Genomic DNA, 6,593 nt, shown 5'->3' with positions numbered 1-6,593 from the left:
GCCCAGGCTGCCTCTCATCTCTCTGCCTTCTCTCCTGTGCCCTGGGTCCTGCAGGCAGTGCCCTCAGCCCTACTGGGCTGTGCAGAGGAGCTGTTCACCAGCAGAGCTGTGTCTTTGAAGCTCTCCTTGCTTGCCAGGAGCTCCCTGTGTGCCAGGAGCCCGGCCCAGCTCAGCAGCACAGCAACAGCCCCAGGCAGCCCTTGCTCTGCCCCTCTGGGCTCCCTCCAGCTGTCCCTGGGGCTCCAGGGGAACCTGCTGGCACACAGCTGAAGGAAATAATGATGTTCCTTCTCTCACCTGGGCACAGACACTTCTTTCAGCACTGTCATTTCTCCAAACAGACACAGAGTTAAGTCCAAGAGTCCCCTTTTCATGTCCCATCATTAGACAGGAAACCCAGACAGTGCCCAGGAGGGATCTCCTTCACCTGCCCTGAGGGAAGGGACTCAGCTGAGTCAACAGAGGTGTCTCATTGTGGCTCTGCAGACCTGGGGCCAGAAGGACACTCAGTTCCCTCCACAACCCCCATGGGCTGGGATTCCTCCTGGCCCACTTCAGTGGGCCCAAAACAGGCCCCTGCAGGTGACTCCTTGTCCCAGCTCCCATGGGAATGAAGGAAGACCAAAGCCAGGAGTGACCTGCTGGGACTCAAACCCCTGGTTCCTTCTGAGGGGCCAGAGGTGACCGAGATTCCTGCTGGGAACTGCAGGCTCCAATGGAGCAGTTCCTCGGGACAGGGCAGCAGCTGTGGGATCTTCTTGGAGGCTGCTGGGACATTGCTTTGGCCAACTTCAGTGGCAGAAGGTGCCCACATGTAGGACAGGGGAACCTGTCACTGTTCCTTCTGTCCAGGGCAGCCCACAGAGGTGTTCAGGTGACCAAATGGAGTCAGGTGGCACAAGGAGGGAGGTCTCTCTCCTGTTCTTTATCAGGGTATTTTCTACATGTCCTTGGAGTACAATAGCAGTTGTCTCCTGGACATCCCTTCACTGCTGAACCTCATTCAGGGCAGCTGAGTCTGGATTGAAGAGGCAAAGAGGGGCCTGTAGTGCCAGGGGAGGTGCCAGGGCTCTGCAGCACAAGTGCAGCAGCTGCCATGGACAGCACAGGGCCTGTGCAGGAAGCCCGTCCCCATTCCCAGCAGTTGTGGGACAGACACCACCCAGGGCTTCTCAGACACATTGGGTGCCTTTGGGGCAGGGAGTGAATCCCAGCCCTGCAGGGACACAAAGGCTGTCCCTTCTCTGCCCAGCCAAGGCCGGGCCAGGCACGAGTCCAAAGCACATCAGCCCAGGCTGTCCACACTTGTTTCCTCCCTCTGCTGGCTCTTCTCTCCCCCAGCATTTCAGCAGCATGTGCTGATCTCCTCAGGGATCAGGCCTGTGATTTTCCCCCTGGGCCTGAGTCCCAGCACGTCCACCCCCAAGGCCATTGTCAGCAAAGCCTCTGCACAGCCCAGCTCTCGGGGCTTTCACAGCAGCTTTCCCCACTGCAAGTCTGTTCTTACCCCCGGTGCCCCCACTGAGGGGCTTCAGCCAGACAGGCCCCAATGCCCTGTGTGTGGGGCACGGGCAGGAGGAGCTGCAGCCCCAAGTCTCTCTTCATTCCACTGGGAGGCAATAACAGCCCAGGGCTGCTGAGACAGTTCCCAGGTTTTGGTGCTGTGATGGGTTGGGAGAGAAGGCCAAGGAGACAGAGGAGAGAAAGAGCAGGAGAGAGGTGTCCTCAATGGGAAGGAGCTTCTTGGACCTGTGGAGCTGCTCTAGGGGATGAACAAGTTGGGTGAACTTTTGTGGGTGAGGGTCAGAGGAGAGACTGGTTTGGGTGACCTTGTGGAGTGAGACAAAGATCCCATTCAAGTTGGCTTTGATAACCCTGGAATTGACTGGAAAGGCACCACAACAGGATGCAGAGTCCCAGAGGTTTGTGCAGGGTCTTGGTGAAGACAGCCCTTGGGACCCAGGCCTTTAGAGCACAGCTGCCAGGTTTGTGGACAACAGGGAGGCTCATCTGCACCTGCTTCTGTGCAAGAGGAACCAAGAGGTTGCCATAGTAACTGACCATAGGGATGGGAATGTATGGTGGTTGCCATGGTAACTGACTGTAGCAATGGGAATGTATGATGGTTACCATGGTAACCGGCTGTAGCAATGGGAATGTATGATGGTTGCCATGGTAACTGACTGTACCAGTAGGAAGTATGCTAGTTGCCATGGTAACTGAGTTGCCATCGGGAATGTAGGATGGTTGCCATGGTAACTGTCCGTAGTAATAGGAATCTCTGATGGTTAACATGGTAACTTACAGTAGTAATTTGAATGTATGATGGTTATCATGGCAACTGACCGTAGCACTGAGAGGTATTATGGTTGCCGTGGCAACTGACTGTAAGAACGACAATGTGTGCTGGTTGCCATGGTAACTGACTGTAGCAACGGGAATGTATAATGGTTACCATGGTAACCGACCATAGCAACAGGGCTGGATGCTGGTTCCCATGGTTACTGACCATAGGAATGGGAATGTATGATGGTTGCCATGGTAACCGACCATAGTAATGGGAATGTATGATGGTTACCATGGTAACCGACCATAGCAATAAGCATGTATAATGGTTGCCATGGTAACTGCTTGTGGCAATGAGAACGTATGCTGGTTGCCATGGTAACCGACCATAGCAATGGAAATGTATGATAGGTGCCATGGTAATCCACTGTAGAAACAGGAATGTCTGATGGTTGCCATGGCAACCATCCAGAGATAAAAGAATGTATGATGGTTGCCATGGTAACGGACTGTATCAATTGGAATGTATAATGGTTGCCGTGGTAATTGATAGTAGCAATGGGAATGTCTGATGGTTCCCATGGTAACCGACTGTAGCAATTGGAATGCTAAAGGTTGCCATGGTAACTGACTGTAGCAATGGGAATGTATGATAGTTGCCATAGTAACTGATCATATCAGTGGGAAGTATGATAGTTGCAATGGTAACCCACTGTAGAAACGGGAATGTCGGATGGTTGCCATGGCAACCATCCAGCGCAAAAAGAATGTATGATGGTTGCCATGGTAACGGACTGTATCCAATGGAATGTATAATGGTTGCCGTGGTAACTGACAGTAGCAATGGGATATATGATGGTTACCATGGTAACTGACCATAGCAATGGGAATGTGTTATGGTTGCCATGGTAACCAACCATAGCAATGGGAATGTATGATGGTTGCCATAGTAACCAACCGTAGCAATGGGAAGGTATGCTGGTTGCCATTGTAACTGATTGTATCAGTGGGATGTATGATGGTTGCCATGGCAACCATCCAGAGCAAAAAGAATGTATAATGGTTGCCATGGTAACGGACTGTATAAATTGGAATGTATAATGGTTACCGTGGTAACTGACCATAGCAATTGGAATGTATGATGGTTGCCGGTGTAACTGACTGTAGCAATGGGATTGTATGATGGTTGCCATGGAAAGTGAACTGAGACATGACAACTTATGCTGGTTGCCATAGTAACTGCCAGTGGCAATGAGAATCTGTGCTGGCTGCCAGGGTAACTGACTGTAGCAATGGGAATGTATGATAGTTGCCATGGTAACCAACCATAGCAATGGGAATGTGTGATGATTGCCATGCTAACTGACTGTAGAAACGGGAATGTACGATGGCTGCCATGGTAACTGACCATAGCAATGACAATGTATGATGGTTGCCAAGGTAACGAAGCATAGAAATGAGAATGTATGCTTATTGCCATGGTAACTGACTGTGGCAGTGGGAAGAATGATAGTTGCCATGGGAACTGGCCATAGCAATGGAAATGTATGATGGTTGCCATGGTAACCAACTGTACTAGTGAGAAGTATGATGGTTGCCATGGTAACTGAGCATAGCAACGGGACTGTATGCTGTTTTCCATGGTAACCGACCAGAGCAATGAGAATGTATGATAGTTGCCATAGTAACTGACCGTAGAAATTGGAATGTGTGATGGTTGCCATGGTAACTGAACATGACAGTGGGAATGTATGATGGTTGCCATGGTAACCGACTGTAGTGACGAGAATGTATGCTGGTTGTCATGATAACTCAGCATTCCAATGGGAATGTATGGTGGTTGCCATGGTAACTGACTGTAGCAATGGGAATGTCTGATGGTTGCCACGATAACCGACCATAGCAATGGCAATATATGATGGTTGCCATGGTAACGGACCATGGCAATGAGAATGTATTCTATTTGCCATGGTAACTGATCGTAGCAATAGGAATGTATGCCGGTTGTCATGGTAACTGTGATTTCTTTAGACTATGAGCACGACATTTTCATCTGCAAAAATATCTGTGAGTGCCCAGAGATCTCCCAAAATGGGCTTGAAAGGTCTCAAGCACATGACCACTAGAGAGGGGCAAAGGAGCTGTGGCCTTAATGGTGTGGAGACTGAGGACAGTACAGGACAGCCCTCAGAGGGCTTGAAGGGAGGATTTAGAGACGGTGGATCCTTCTGTCATAGCAGAAAAGAGCATGAGAAAGAAAGAATTAATGCCAAGTGCAGCTGGGGAGGTCCTGAGTGGACCCGAGGAAAAAGGAATTTCACTCCATGGAAAACACTGTGCTGAAACACCTCACCCAGGAGGAGTCTGGATGAGCCCAAGGCTTTGTGTGTGCAGGAAGAGCCAGGGAGGACACAGAGATGTCAGTGCAGGAAGGTGCCAGCCAGGTGAGGCAGCCGGGGGGATGACGACAGCCTGCAGGGAAAGGGGCAGGGCATGGACACCGTAGGACAGCCTGGGCTGGAGAGGAGAGAGGGAGGGGGAGAAGCTGAAAGGCCCTGACAGAGCCACCTTCTGCAGGCCTTTGGCCATGGCTGCTGTCTGTGCCCCTGATGCCAGGAGGAGACAAGTGGCCCTTGCAGCCCTGGGGCCTCATGGCCTCCTTGTCCCTGCTCAGCAGCCTGGCAGGTGCCACCCCATGGTCCTGCCCTTGGCATTGCATATCCCACATCCCAGTGGCCCAGGAAGAGCCCTGAGGAATGAGGCAGGGACAGGATCTGCCTTCCCAGGGGCTGGGGGTCAGGGCTTGGTCCTCTGGATTAAGGAAACAAGTCAAGGTTTATTCAGCATCAGAGCCACCTTTCCCTTGCTTGTCCATCCTTGTCATCACTGTCTGCAGTTTTCTGCTCTAACTGGAACCTGGGGACACGTTCTCAGTTGTGTCCCTCAGTGAGATTCATTAGCACTACAAGAAATTTCAGTGTTTCAATCTCACTTTGACTTCTTGAAAAGTTGTTTGAACTTCCTCTCAGGGACTGAGTCTCATGTAAACAACGACAAACCCTCTCGGGGGTCATGAAATGCCTGGGGCTGTTGCTGTGCTGCTGAGCTGGGCTGGGCTCCTGGCACACAGGGAGCTCCTGGCAAGCAAGAAGAGCTTCAAAGAGACAGCTCTGCTGGTGAGCAGCTCCTCTGCACAGCCCAGCAGGGCTGAGGGCACTGCCAGGGCAGCTCAGGGACACCAGCAGGGCACACACAGAGCTTCCAGGGGCTCAGCACTGGCAGGAGGGCTGAGAGCTCCCTGCAGGAGGAATCTTGGCAGGGCTGCACATGGTGAGTCTGTGGCTGCAGGGCAGTGCAGGGGCAGCTCCTGGAGGCATCTCCTAAAGCTGGCCCAGCCCCAGATGATGGGATGGGTGAGCAGGGACCGTTTTAGGGCACTTTGGAAGAACTGTGAGGTTGGGGGTTCAGCCAGGGGTGCCCAGGGCTGTGGGGCAGAGCAGGGTCCTGCAGCCCAGGGCGCTGTGCTGGGCAGGGACTCTGCTGCCTGCCAGGGGCAGCTCTCAGCCGGCCCGGGGAGCTGCTCCCAGGGCTGGGGGAGAAGGGCTGTGGGCAAGGAGCAACCCCTATGAAGGCAGGGAAGGGCTCTTCACCCGTTTAGAGTAGGTTGCAGGTTGAGGTCTGCTCATAGCTCCAGGTCATTACAGAACATTTCTCAAAGGAGTTTTAAGGAAGCACAGCAAGTCATGGGATACCTGACAATGTAGGATCCTGTTCTTTCCATCTTCAAATATGTGTTTTCTGAGTGAGAAATTGGTCATAAAAATTAATCTCACAGTTCAGGAGGAGGCACTGAAACTCCAAATCTGTTCCTCCTAGAGAAGAAGAGACCAGGCAGTATCAGAAATCACCACACCTGTGCCTTACATGTAGCTCTGGGTCACTTTTCCAGCCTCCTCAGGGTTGCTCTGAAGTTGCCATCAGAGCCTGCACAGCCAGAGATTCCCCTGGGCAATGCTACATTGCTGGGCTGGAACAGAGAAGATTTAACAAAGCTGCCGTTTTAAACAGTGCTGCCCTGCACTCATCAGACTGTAGGTATTTGGGTTTATTAAAACTTAATTTGCATGTGAAGTTATGTTCTGGCAGCACAAGGGAAAGCACAGGGCACGTGGGAAAAGAGGGAGGGACACTGCAGCTCTCCTGGCTCTGCACTAAGCTACAGAGAGCTGAGCTGTTTGTCCTCTCCTGTTTAAAGTCTCGTTACATTTTGCATCAAAAATGAGGATTTGTACTCCTAACAAGAACAG

Source organism: Neopelma chrysocephalum, unplaced genomic scaffold (assembly GCF_003984885.1).
Source record: "Neopelma chrysocephalum unplaced genomic scaffold, ASM398488v2 Primary Assembly neopelma1_94609, whole genome shotgun sequence".
NCBI classification, from domain to species: Eukaryota; Metazoa; Chordata; class Aves; order Passeriformes; family Pipridae; genus Neopelma; species Neopelma chrysocephalum.
Note: the sequence above shows the minus strand (reverse complement) of the source record.